The sequence below is a fragment of the Ptychodera flava genome, chromosome 13 (genome assembly GCF_041260155.1).
Source record: "Ptychodera flava strain L36383 chromosome 13, AS_Pfla_20210202, whole genome shotgun sequence".
NCBI lineage: Eukaryota > Metazoa > Hemichordata > Enteropneusta > Ptychoderidae > Ptychodera > Ptychodera flava.
Genome location: NC_091940.1, coordinates 4,186,726 through 4,201,343, shown reverse-complemented (window position 1 = coordinate 4,201,343; position 14,618 = coordinate 4,186,726). Strand labels below are relative to the sequence as shown.

At 37.6% G+C, this 14,618-nt stretch overlaps 2 long non-coding RNA genes across 2 annotated transcripts; both read right to left on the bottom strand.

Annotated features, from left to right (window-relative positions):
- Positions 1 to 3,123: 3,123 nt before the first annotated feature.
- LOC139147148 (uncharacterized) lies at positions 3,124 to 3,948 on the bottom strand. Its single transcript, XR_011555658.1, has 2 exons — positions 3,478 to 3,948; positions 3,124 to 3,335 (listed from the first exon to the last, which is right to left on the bottom strand). It is a non-coding gene; the product is annotated as an uncharacterized lncRNA (long non-coding RNA).
- Positions 3,949 to 8,529: 4,581 nt separating this feature from the next.
- LOC139147147 (uncharacterized) lies at positions 8,530 to 14,133 on the bottom strand. The gene is made up of 2 exons (XR_011555657.1): positions 13,944 to 14,133; positions 8,530 to 12,167 (listed from the first exon to the last, which is right to left on the bottom strand). It is a non-coding gene; the product is annotated as an uncharacterized lncRNA (long non-coding RNA).
- Between the last annotated feature and the right edge of the window lie 485 nt (positions 14,134 to 14,618).

The window sequence follows — 14,618 nt, the reverse complement described above, 5'->3', positions numbered from 1 at the left end:
CTTATTTTGGAGATAGAAAAATGACAAGATATCTTTCCTTCTCATTGATGCAATTAGTTTCCTTTGTTTCACAGGTTTTCTGTAGAAAGATGCTTTTTTATGAACAAAATAACAGTTAAAAAGGCAGTTTTTGTCATTATTAGCTGTGCTTTTATGGTTTCAATGTGACAAGAAAAGGTCCTCTCAGACACTGTACACACCAGATTTTGCTAAAAAAAGCTCTCTATGACTCCTCAGGAGATTTAATTGGATGGTTGGCAAGTCTTAACACCCATAAAAAAATTTTGATTCACTGGTTTTTCCTCTTTGATATTAATGATTGACATCCATTTCTGTACAACAGTTCAGGAATCTGGTTAAGCATAGAAAGTGTGAAATACATTCACAGCTCATTCAAAATACAGGTCATTCAAAATGTACTGTATTCAAACTTAAGATTGACACTTTGAAATTCCTATCTTACAACTGACATGTCAACAATATCATTAAAACATAGAATGACTATTTAAAATATAAATATATGTAAAATGTAAAATATAATATATATATATATATATATATATATATATATATATATATATATATATATATATATATATATATATGTATATATATATAATTTATGTCCATCTTTTGTTTTACCTATGTCGCGCCCGGGGGGGTCACCCTGTTTTCGAAATTTGGAATAGGGGGTCACCCTGTTTTCAAAATTTGGAATAGGGGGGTCAGCCACTTTTTTACGTTGGAAAAAAATCCACCGTCCCCCCAGGCCGAAGAAACTGACCAGTCCCTAAGTACCTGGCGTGTGCCAACTCTTTGATGACTTGCATAACAGTTGTCCCCAGCCCACACGTAGTTCCGAAAAAAAAAGTTGAGTAAAACATCACGAAAACAGAATCGCAGGATTGCAGAATACAAAAGGTAGACATAAATATAATAGAGGACAAACACTGAGAAGACCAATCGACGAATGCACGAAAGATCTGAACAGTAACACTGGTTTTATTGTCAATTATGCAAACCAAATCATCTTTTTTACACAATTACCATGCAATTAGCCTTGATCAAAGTTCGAATGTCCCGTCATGCATCGAGCGCATTTCGTAATCACCTCTTAAACTCCTGCATGAACTGGTATGAACCATCTGTAAGTTAACACTTTATCATTAGACGGTATTATACAATCGTGTCCATTCATATGGAGCTTCTGATTTTAATGGAAGTACATGTTTATTTCTAAACTCAAATTGCTAAACATGGGTTGCATGTTTTTGAAGTAGAAAAAAAAGTCACTCTCACAGAGCTCAAGCGAGAGGATCAGTGAACAATCAATTTCACTCGCGTGCTTGAAATAACTATGACAGTATTTATTGGGGAGGAGACGGTCCTCCCATCACCCTTTTGGTAAATATCTAAAACACCATCACATTAGCGGCACTCTGCCGATAAATTGCAGAAGAATACGTATCACATGCGTGCAATCAGTGTTTGTCACCATTATTAATGTATTATAACACACTCTCACTCTACGGTCCGAATATTTATCTCTTCACGTTGGGATAGGCTACACGTTTACTTTAGGTTTATCAAGGATATGCATCGCGTATCATGGCGACAGGGTGTGATGTTTTACCAACTCCCTATTAAAAGTTAAAATGTACCTCGCAACAGTTTTTCGTTCCCTCAAGTTTTTAAAATTATAAATAATTTTCCGGTTTGAAGCCTGAAGGATAAATGCAATTTTCAGAGTCTTGTTTCTTGAAAATCAAAAACTGAATTCCCTGACGTAAGAGTTGACACAGACTATGGTGATCATTTCGAATGTCAAAAATCTGTAATTTTTGGCAGTTTATTTCTCTCAACTTAAACTTTGCAGGGTGACATCTGAATTTAAAGTGCCCTTGGTTATGAAAGATAATGGTTTCAAATGAGCAAAAGGGTAAAACATTCTGTTTTGAGCAGTGTAGGCCTTCTCCTATCCTTAAACATTTCCATATTGAACTGGTCATTGATGTTGCATTATATTAAGGTAGAACGCGCCTCGGGGACAGATATCTTGACTCTCAAACTTTTACAGTTCTTTTTCAATCGACCACTTGTGGGGGTTCATTTTAAAGCTCTTCGTGTAAGAAAACTTTCTAGCTTCTTAGTTTTTCGAAAATCGAAAATTTTATTATTCTCCGTTGAGTTAACACAGGGATGGCGGCCATTTTGAATATCAAATATCGGAAAATCTTGGGTAATCCGTTTCTCTGGTGCCAAAATTTGCACGGAGAAAGAATTGAAAGATTCCTTTCGAAAAGTTTGAGCAAAAGTTTAAGTCTTTCAATTTCGAGGCGCATACTACCTTAAACATTTATCAACACGTATTGAACATGAATTTATTTATATAACATTATAGTGATTGTTTTTGTCATCGTGATAGTCAATGTCAGCCAAACTCCGCCACCCATGTTCAAATACTGCATTTGACTTCTTCCATTCGTCGCACATTGAAATATTGGTATACCAAGGAGCGGCGTGCGGTTCGTGACAAATTGAACGATCGCGAACCACAAAAAGAACGCTGTTTGACAAAAATACCGTGTACCATGACTCAGTTATAATATGCCTTTCGGAAAAATGAATAACAACAGATTTGACTAAAGAAGTCGATAAATAATGATAGCCATATCTTTCTCATCAGTCGCGACTCCTAGTTACAAACATTTTTCCAGCTGAGTTTTCTCCGCATGTAATTGATAGTAGTTATTTAAATGCAGTGTCTACGTGCTAAAAGTTATCGAAACGGAGTGTCCCCATAAATTTAGTAAAAGCACACTGTATATATCTTCGTAATTTATAAAACTTTGTGACAGTTTTTGGATTTGGGCCACTACAAGACAACACGTAGCCGTACCCAAAGTACTATTGCATTGCTGGGCAGCGCCTCATCACGGCAAGTAAATTAAACCATCCCTGGTATCTTACTGTGCTATGGACTGGAATCATGGGAAAGTAGGGAAAGCTTTAAATTATTCATTTGAGATCGGTAACAAATCACACCTTTCGTTGCAATTCTCTCTTTTTCTGGCTCACTACGTTTAATTTTCAATAACCAATCATGAAAAAAGTCACAGCCGATTATTAGCTTTCTTGTTCATTTTTATTCTCATTCTCGGTGATGCTAAAATGCGACTTGTAATAATATATACTTGACAATAATATTACCATATTATATATTTATACTATCTGGTCTGTTCGAGACGTGTGAACAATAACCTAAATGATCCTGGTAAATGAATCCCAGAAAACGCGGCTCCCTAACACAATGTACCACTTTGATAACTTCTTGCCTGACTCGCAGCGTGTTTGCAAGGTTATATCTGATTGGTCGATTGTCACTATGCACAGCAACTTAGGGAGTTTATTTGTATTATTTCATTATAACGGTACGATTCTGCCAACCAATTGGATAACAGCTTCGAAATCGCTTGCTCCTCCATACTCAAACAAAATATAAATTTCTTTCACTCCTGGGAAAAGAAACGGCTCGATTCTCACTCTGGATATAATTGCAGTTTTCCTTGGTATTTTAGTAAAAGTACAAAGATGTCCTTAAATATTTATATGATGCAGTTTTTTTATGAATACATTAAAGGTCTTAAAATTGCATTACATTGCCTTCCAGCTCATCAAAACTGTCTCTGACTATATGATATGACTATATGATATGACTCCTCCCTGTTGGTACGTCATACTGTCTGTAATCTGATAACCTGTTTATCGTTTGATGTGTGTTATTACATCAGCCAACAGCATATGCTTTGCGTGATGAAATTTCTTGTTTCTCGCCCTCACATAGATTACGATCTTCTGACAACTGGTCCTCAAACCAATCTTGTGACATTTCCTGTCCGAGTAACTTGAAAAGTTATCGTCTCTCAAGGCGACATCAAGTATTTTCACGTTGTGTAGCATATAAAAGAATAATTTTCCTTGCCATTGTTGTCCCAATATGTGACGCCATTGACAGTATAGCCTATGGCAAATTCGATATGAAACTCATGCGACGAACAAGTTGGATTGTTATCGAGAATGGCAAATGAGAAACGGTCGGTTGTCCCGTCATACGCGTTCAGCAAGTACGTTGCTGGGACATCGACGTACGATTTCCAACCATTCTGTGTTTTTCTCACTATGACAGATTTACGATAGCCAATGTTCGCGACTCTAATGGTTCCCATGACAACAACGCCAGCAACAACCACATGTTCTAGACATACCTTCTCCCTATTTACTTTCTCGATGAGTTCTTCCTGCGATGGTAGTGTAAATAGATTTTTGAGGTGCCACTGGCCACGCAGGTCGTCTGTAATGATTTTTGGCAATCTTGGCTTCTTTCTATCTGCTTTCGACGAATCGCACAATGTCTGTGTTAGTTCTAATCCGAAGAAATCAGCGAAACACACTCGTCCGGTTGATGACCTTCGTCTTGCGTCTGAGGTTTTCAAACAGCTCCCGATGTGTTCGCTGTCGTTCCACGACACCGATTCATTCGGCAAGTCTTCGTCGTCACCTGTGTCGTCCTCCTGTACGAATCCACGGTTGTCTTTCTGTAAATCTCTCTCCGCCACCTTTTCAAAAACTAAAGCTCGCTTATCGCCGAAAGCAAAATTGCCGTCGTTCTTGGTCGTCAAGTTCGAATTGACATCAGTTCTATCAAGGCTTTCGTAGCACGAACGACTGCAATTGAAGCCACACTTGTCGCTGAATCGACAGAGCGCAAAGGTCATCCACCAACCCCCAGACATGACGAAGAATATTATACGACTTAGGTAATCCACAGAATGGGAACGTTTTGCTCTTTTATACTAGGCGAAACAAAACGACGGCGTAGAGTCTGAGAAAGATGTCGGCCGAATTCGACTCGGAAGTGTCTGGGGGACTGTGCTGTGGTAAACACATGGACACTGCGACTGACTACATTCTACATGGAACAGATGCCGGACAAAAATATTTGTACACGGGTGTGGAATTCCTGACCACACAGGTGAATAACTGCCAATGCACTATTGAACTTTAGCCAGCTTAGCAGACAAGATATACCATCGCGTGGGTAAGTTCGCAATACGGGACGTAGGATACACTTCGTCATAATTTTAATCTCAATACGAGGCCGAAATTAAAGTGTAGGATTATTAGAGCGTTGATACCATTATTTGATAGGTCAATAATCGGACTTGGAAGGTCTATGGACCGTACAGAATGATGTGAACTTTGTCAACATCGTATCTCATACTCAAACCTACCCGTGAAATCTAACGAGTACCCAAATGCTTTGAACGCTGTGGACTCTGGTTAATTCACGAGGTCGCTGCGTGATCACCCTGTATCGTAGCACAAGCCTATGTCACGCATAATATACTACTTCACAAATTCTATCCTTAATTATTAAATTTGAGTTTAACCCGTACTCGTCTGTGGATGGACACCGAACAAAATTTACACGGGTCATCGTGCATGCTTCAGCAAGGACGTGATACCATTAACAAATTACGAAAACAAATTCTATATGTGAACACGAAAAGCACAAACAAAATCAATAGCAAAACACACATACACCTAACGCCAAACAAATAAGTGACCGATAATAAAAAAATTTCTTTTGACTGTTGACCTACATATTCGTAAGTCGGTAAACCTAAGACATGGATCCGCCGTGAACCCGAGACGTAAAAGTCAACGGAATCCTTTTAATGAAAGAAATTATAATTACACTACATAATACAAGTTAGCTAAGTTTGCATGAATTAATATTGAGATCACTGATATTTTGACGGCAAGAAGATAGAAATTCTCAACCCTGCTGTAATCGGATCTGTGAGAGAAACTATCATCCACTTTACGTCATGTGTATTTTAAAACAGATTAGAATTTTGCTGAATGGCATGGTCCTATCACGAAAATATCAAATATTTTCTTGCCAACGGAGGGGGGGTGGGGAAAGGGGGGGCCCCGAAATTTTGCTAATGTTGTGTGTGCAGGGTAGGGCTATTTTCTCCACGTTAATTGTGCTTGCTTCCTAACATAGAAAGTAAAAAAGCTGTACCAGAAAAACTACTTGCAATATCCAACATCACTTTTCCCAGTATTAAAGGCATAGAAACAAATTTATCTTTGTGTTTTCTTGGTCTTAATATATAATTTATTTGATAAAGAACTACTTTATTATTTTATTGATTATACCGTCAGTAATCACATAAAGAAAATCCAAATCTACGTAGACTTTGGTGCTGAGAGTGGAGCTGCATAGCAAGTGTATAAATAGATCACATAATTCGAAAGCGTAGAATGGTTTCGTAAGAGCTCCTCACATGTACAGCGTCGTCGCAATACTTGAGTTGCAAATTGTTCGTGTATCGGTGGAAGCTCAAACATTCGAAAACATTTCTTCATCTGTTGTACCGCTCAAACAGGCACACGGAGTTTACCAATGAAGAGTATCTTTTGTAGAAAATTTTCCCGATTGCGTTTTTTCACAAACGTTTGAACATTTTTGAGGTCATTCAACTTTTAAAGAGGTCTGCGTGATAATACGCCAATGTGCAAGTACTCCAAGGAAACAATTTACTTTTTCTTGGTAGACTATGTGAACTGATGTCCTTGCCAGCGAAAAGGGGGGGGGGGGGAGCAATAAAAAGTTTGACTAACCTTGTGTGTGTGTGTGTGTGTCTGTGTGTGACTGTATGTGTTGAGGGGTCTGCGAAAAAAATACGAAACATTTTCTCTTCCGAAGTTAATTGTGCCTGTTGCCTAAGACTGAAATAAAACAGATTTATTAGAAAAAACTACTTGCCATATCCAACATTACTTTCCAGGAAAACGAATTACTTTAATTTCTTACATGTAAGAGTTTACGTATCAGTGCTAAACTCTAGAAAGTTTATTTTTCTTGTTTCTCTATTTCCAATAACGAAATCCGGAAGGGCAAATTATTTTACCTTCATGTTTCTATTAACTGTTCATTCAATATTTCAAGGTAATAGAAGTCTGCGGTTGAACTATTTTGATCTGTTTTACAAATTGGTTACTTTGGTTGGTCCTGGTCTGGCTAGCCAGGGCGGTACTAGCAAACAATGGGTATGCTGAACTTTTTTCCCGTTTAAACGTGGGCCAAGAAAGAGTTTACAGAGAACATGATATATGTTGTGTTTTAAATTATCCCTCACGGTATCCTCCGCACACTATGTTTACAAATTGAAAGAAATCTAGCAGTCTTCCACCATTTTATGGACGTATAATTTAAATTAACGCTAACCGAAAACAACGCTATCTCTGAGCCTTACTGTACATGCTCATCAAAGAGATTATAAGGGCCAGTAAGAGGTGGCCCATATTATTTCGGGGGGTGGGTGGAGGAAGTGGGTATACGTATGGGGACAATTTTTTACCCACCCTGGCAGCGTAAAATGCATTGTTATTGTTTACATTTGAATTCTAGTCCGTACCAGAAGTCACTTTTCAACAATAACAATCAGTTTATATACGTATGGGCTGAGTTGACAAGCTGAATATTGTTGAATATTGTGTATATCAACATGCTTTGGGGACTAGAACAAGGAATTATGGTTCACAATCGAAATAAAAATGGTGAAAATATTGTCATTCATTATAGCATCACAGACCCTTTAATGTGTTGTAACAACAGTAAAAAGCGTCACAGATCGAATTGGTAGGGGCATTGCTCAATAGAAGGTTTGCCCAAAAAATTCAACACAACACATCGGTTTTATTTGCCAGTGGAGTTGGCATTCTGAACGCAAATAAAGAAGTAAACTAAATTAATATTACTCTTCACTTACTAAAATGACACAGTAAAGTCTTGGTAATGGGTAACTTTTCAATTTCTAATGACAAGCCGACTGCACAGTTAAGTGAGCAACAAAGTTTGAAACTGCCACCCTCTGCTAGAATAATTCACCCAGGGAACCAACTTCCTTTTTGACTTTTGTATATGAAGATCAGTTTGCACTTTCGCAAATCAGTTGATTAAATTTGTATTTATCAGAGGAAAGAAAAGATGGCGACGGAGGTGGGAAGAGAAACGAGATAAACATTAATACATTCTATCAATCCATATAAGGGCAACGTAATCAGCATATGTAAGTGTGAACATCGTCGGCGTTGTCATCTTAACATGTAGATGTGACTGTTTTGATTATTGATCAATATGAGAAAATTACAGCATCTGTATTGATTTTACCGACTGTCTTCATAAGTATACTGCATGCCATGGTAATTAAGTCAGAAAATTAAAAGTCATCATAGTTGTTATGCGTGGCACTGAAATGGTATCCCTAGCTCCAATAAAAGCTGATTCACAAAAGATACAAAACATAGAGTGATTTGGTTTCTATGTTATATGCATCAGACTGTGTATTTCGTGTACTTTTTTCACTTTCACATGGATTGTGATAGACCCTGAAATCGAGAACAAAGCAATCTTGCCCATGAACACAGAAAGTCACACAAGGAACAACGACAAAGTTGAAGGAAGGCAACCAGTATACCACTTTTATTCCGACACGATATCTGCTTTAATGACACGATGACGTACCTTATAAATGTGCCATGCTATTTGGTATGCTTAAAAATGTTTACATCAGTTTGTGTCAATCATCCACCTCAGAAGCTCTTCGGTTTACTGTGTACAGCGTAATTACACGTGTGTAATGAAACGACTTGCTCTACGCTCCTTTGGGTAAAATAACGTTAAAAAGTGTATTTTGAAAACAACATTTCGCCCTTGTGTAATAGCAACTTCACTGTTCTTGTTATGTTCTGATTATTTTATATTTGGTATCGAAAGATCACAACTTCGAGTGTTTTAGGAGACCTACATCAGTCGACAGCATGAGTTTGCAATGACATTTCAAGTTTTTGCCAGAAAGTCTCTCTCTCCCTTTCTTTGTCAGGGTCGTCTCCGGGCCATTCAAGGTAAATCCGTGTATTCATCAATAAATTCAAAATATCTGGCATCTTCCTTCGCGAAACATTGTCCAATATGATGAACAGAACATTGTCTTCGTTAGTTTCTAACAACAGCTGAGTGGCATATTCAATTTCAAATAAGCACCATTTACTGCTGACAAAGTTTTCTGAGACAATAAATATGACTTTCCTGCTTTGTCGCATGGCATTTGAGATGTTTTTGACAATATAAGTGCCGCCTAAGAAATCCCTGTGACAAATGCAAAACTTCATTCGACGATGTTGTTCCTCCACTTGTTCTAACTTCATCAGTTCCTGTTCTACCCACTCCCCGTCTTTATGACTGAAAGACACATAAGCGTCGTATCTAATGGACCTGTCTCGTTTTGGATCAAGCCGCTGGTATTGAGACTTGTGTCTAAGTTTATAGAGATATCGTCTATATCGAATACTCCATCTATACTTAAATGTAAACTTAATCAAGACACAGGCGATCGCACAAATTATCAATACCGATCCGATGATGGTGGCAATTATATACCAATTAACTTTGTGAAAATCTACAATCAGGATAGGGGTTCCTGCGAGGCTCCCTGGTGATTTGCATATGTATGTTTGCCATGGAAACGAGTTGTCTCTTGTGAAAGTTATATTGTTTGTGACGTCATTCATCCAAATCTGCAATGATTCGGCGCGCGAACTGCATGACAGTGGGTTGTTTCCGAAGTAAAACTGTCTTAAATTTGCAAATTTTGTGAAAGCAGAAATATCTATCACGGACAAGCGATTGGAACTCAGATCTAGTGTGCATAATTTGGTATTTGCGTTGAAGACGTCGGCTGTAAGGTAAGTTAGCTTATTACTTGAAAGATTAAGTTTCTCAAGAAGGGGTTGATTTGGAAAGTAATCTTCACACAAAACACTGATGTCACAGGATGATAAATCAAGAACACGTAGAGAAGTCATATTAGCTAACAACGATATCCTCGAACAAATGCCACTGCAATCAGTACAAAGCAGGCTGTTAATAGAATTACCACTCAAGCGCAATTCCTCGACAGCTGCTTCGACTCGTAAAATAAAATTGTTTTCACCAGCATGAAGTCTCAGATCGCTATGTGAAACGTCAAGTTTCTTCAATTTGGGAGCCAATATTTTGTTTGGAAGTACGTTAGCTTTTGTTAGTGTCATTTCTGCAATATTGGGCAACTCAAAAGGCTTAAAGCTTGTAGGATTTGCATATACTGTTGACAAATCAATAATTCTTAAACGTGAACAATTACCAAGGATGGCTACGCAACGGTCTGAACAATGCAACAAATTTTCACCGATGTCTAAAGTTTGTAGTGATGTTTCACTGAAATCATCAAAGGCTGGTTGCCACTCTTTTAGTCGATTCTTCCTCAAGTATAAAAACATTAGGCTAGGGAGTTCACTGAATGCCCCATCCCCAACAGTCTGTATGTAATTCTCTTTAAGATCTATCTCTCGTAATTTGGCCAAACCTTTGAAGGCATTGCTCGGAATTGTCCTCAAATTATTGTTGTCAAGGTAAAGGTATTCCAATGATTTTAAATTTTGAAATGTGTGAACACTCAGATCCTGTATGGAGTTGTAGCTGAGGTTCAGAATCCGCAAGTTTGCAAGCCCGATAAACGTTTCTTCGATTAAATGGAATACGTTATTATGTGATAAATCTAAATTCACCAAACTAGCTGTCTTGTTAAAGGCATAGTCCTCAAGTCTGTTCAGAGAATTGTAACTAAGATTCAGGAATTGTAATTTTTCAAGACTAGCAAATGTGTGCTGTGTAAAATAAACCATGTCGATGTGGCTCAAATTTAATTCTTTCAGTTTTTTGAAACAGGAAAAATCATGGTCACTTGTTACGTAGAACTGTCTTTCAGTCTCTATGCATGGTCTCTCTATGGTAAATTTGACGACTGGGAAAGATTCTGTTAAATTATACTTGTCGCAGATTTGTAGAGGATAGGTACTCGTTGGCATTGTAATAGCTGATACAGTAGAATGCTTAAGGATAAATGAAGCAAATGCCGCCAAGTCACAGTTTTCAACCGAACATCTCAACTGTAGCAATTTGATGTGATCGAAAATCTCGAAAGAACTGACATTGATTCTGTGTATCAGGTCAAACCATACGTACAATTCGTCCAGTGACACTTTGCGTTGAAAGGTCTGTTCAGCAAACTTGATGTTGAATTTCTTTGAATGACAGGTCACTGTGTCGGGACTCAGCTTTAACGATGCCAGTGAAAAATAATCAATATCGAAGAAGATGCTGTGAAATGGTCCACCCAGGTGAAGTGTTACAAGACGTTGTTTTGGTAGATATGAAATGCTTGAAAAGTCTGTCAGATTTGAAAACATCAAGTTCAAATATTTCAAATTATGCAAGGTACTAAAAGTCCCATTTTCGATGGTTTTAACATTGCAGCGGTTGAGAATGAGTGTTTCAAGTTTATTTAAACCAGAAAACACGCCTGCTTTCAGGTTTGTCAGTCGATTACTTGAAAGATCTAACAGTTTAAGACCATTAAGAGCCGAGAATGTCTTTGGCAGCAATGACTTTTCATCTATTTTTGCGTTTTGAAGTATAAGTTTCTTCAGGTTCGACAGACCAGACCATGTACACTTATTCAAGAAGAGAGCACCTTGTGTTTGTTGCCCTGATTGAAGCCTGCGATATCGTTTGTCCAGCATTTCCCATTTGTAACAACAGCTTGTATCAGGCGTCGTGACAGCTCCGCTTAGATCGAGAACCTCAAGTCTTGAGAGATCAGAAAACGTTTCACATTCGATACTCCGTATCCTGTTCATAGACAAGTCTAACACTCTCAAATTCCCTAAACCTTGAAAGTTCTTCTCAGAGAGTACAGAGATGTCACTGTTCGACAGAACAAGTTTTCTAAGTTGGGGCAAATGTATGAAAGGTTCTTCACCGAGATCTTGGAGATAGTTTGTGTCCATATTGAGTTCGGTGACCGAGTGTGGAAGATAGCTTGGCACATTGGCCAGCTGTAACGATGAACAATCAAAACGTGAACCAACTCGTGTCGACGTCATCGACTGGCAGTACTTGAATGTCTGTTGTTGACTATTGGTTTTGGTGATCACCAGCAGTAGCACGGCCAATACATCGACACGACCATGAAGCTTCCATGCCATTGTGATTTCTGCAATTAGAATTCATACAGATTACTGGCGTGAAAAGTATTCCTTTTTTTCTCAATTGTCTGATTCAGCGGCTAAACCTAGAGTGACTTGTTGATCGGAAAACAGACTAGTCGAGGAATGAGCAACAATGTGACCGGCCTGCTTTTAAGAACAAAACTCCACTATCGGTAAACTCAACTTCCTGACTGATAAGTTTGTCTTGTGATTAAAAAATGTTTAATCAACAATGGTGTACAGCTTGTTCTGGTGTTAAAAGGGGATTCAAAACTGCAATTTCAAATTAAGAAAACACTTCTGCATAGATAAGATCAAGTGTCGGTTTTATTTCAAAATATGATAAACGACCTTTCTAAAAAGCGGAACATCGTCGAGACTGTCACCCTTTTGCCGACAGTGTATGCATGCTCGACGAAAATATTTTGGCAGACATTCAAAGTCTATTCAACAAAGCTTGCATGTTTTACATTCAAAGCGTCATGATTTTTTCAAAATCTTTAAGGAAAAGCGGCAACTCTGTTTTTGAACGGGCAATCGCTGTGACGTTTGACAATATTGTGTTTTTCGTGCTGAAAAACTGAAAAAAACTCTAACTTTATAACAAATAGATGTTTTATGAAGTATGTTGAACGGAACGTTAGTGTATTAGTCTTTCAATGGAACGCATTGTGTACAACTGACAACATGTAATCCAGACAAAAGGTGTATTGTTAACAGTAAAATTGGGCATCATACACTGTATTACTGAATTGATACGTTTAAGAACACGAAATTTGACATGATTGTTCGAGCAGTAAGAAGGACTGAACAAGTAGGAAAAATTGTTGTAACTTTTTGAACCAATATTACCTGTAGAAGGCCGAGAATCGAAACTTAAATTAGGATCAAAACAGTACTAGGTCCATAGACCATGTCAATGTAAGGTTATACCAACATTAGCGCCACAATGATGATGATTGCAATGTTCTATCATTTCAAACAAGCACGCCTTGTCTTAACCTTTGCCCTTTACAAATCCTTTCTGTGCGCCTTTTACTTTGTTCATCATGCAACTTGAGTAGACAGTGAGTTACGCAAATTCTGAATACTGTCTACCTGAGGGCATGCAATCTATAAAATATTGCAAATGACTAATATTATGAATATTAATACTATCAGGATCTTCACTACCTCTACATTATTTTAATGATACATGCATGACTGTCCTTACAAACTGGTAGCATCAACCGCAGATTAAGGTTTGCCTTACATTCTTGTGATGTTACACCATTTCAGGCGAATAAAAGACCACCCACTCTAGATTCGCGTTTCTGTATCTTCACGTACATGCTATTCTTTAAGGCACTTCAGCATTGTTGAGCTATTGTAAATGTTGTATATATATGATTTAGAGTCTGACGTCTATGTTGTCAGACTGGGTTTGGCATAGACGTCATGAGTTCATGTTATGCCTCTTCCTTATTTATAATTTTCGAGCCATTGGACTTTCTGTATATCATTGTTAACTTAAACTTACTCTTCAAAATGTTTGTCGCCTCATGGTTCAGAAAAGTTTTCCCAACCCTTCTTGATATCTAATTTTTCGCTACCAGAAGTTTTATCTCCCGACCCATGGCTATTAATTCAACCTCTCGTTTCCATATAGAAGACTATAATTGTGTACGCATGACTCTCTTTATCCAGCGATGAGACAGAACATAGCACTTGCAATGAAGCAATGAATGTATAAACATCATTACGACAACAAATATCTAATCAAGAAAACTATATGCACTTACTTTTGTATTTTTAAAGTACTTTATCTTCAATGATTTAATCTTGTGACTAAAGTTGACCTGTTCTTCCGTCGTTGGTACTCTCACGATCTAGTTAAATGGTACTTGCAACACAAAACTTTTATAGATATTTTATCGTATCTTGCTCGACATGTGAAATACGTTGTCAGTGTTAAGTTACCTGTGAGCCAGTGAAGCCAGTGAAGCCGGTGAAGAAATTAAATTAATATGCGACCAGATTGACAAAGGAGATAAACACTACGGCTTCGTATGAAATCGCCGCCGACTGATGTCATGTGACCAGAATTTGTGGAAATCAGGGTGGAAGTACTTGTTATTTGTTATCAGACTAGTGATTTAAATTCCATTGAAACAGGTCGAACTACCCAATACTCACACCTCTATTCGTTTCAAAGCAGAATTGTTGGATATCTATCACTTCTAAACTGCTAATCAACAACGGAGATGAATTCAAAAAGTAAAAATTATTAGCATTAGTATGTACTATATTAGCTGTACATCATGTTAGCATATGCATCTACTCTATTATAACAAACAGTACATATTAGTAGGGACAATATTGGCAATAGAATATCATATTAGTAATGTACTATATTTGCATCAATGTATCAATTAAATTTTCTCGCAGAAAATTTGCTTAACTTCAACATAAAGAAT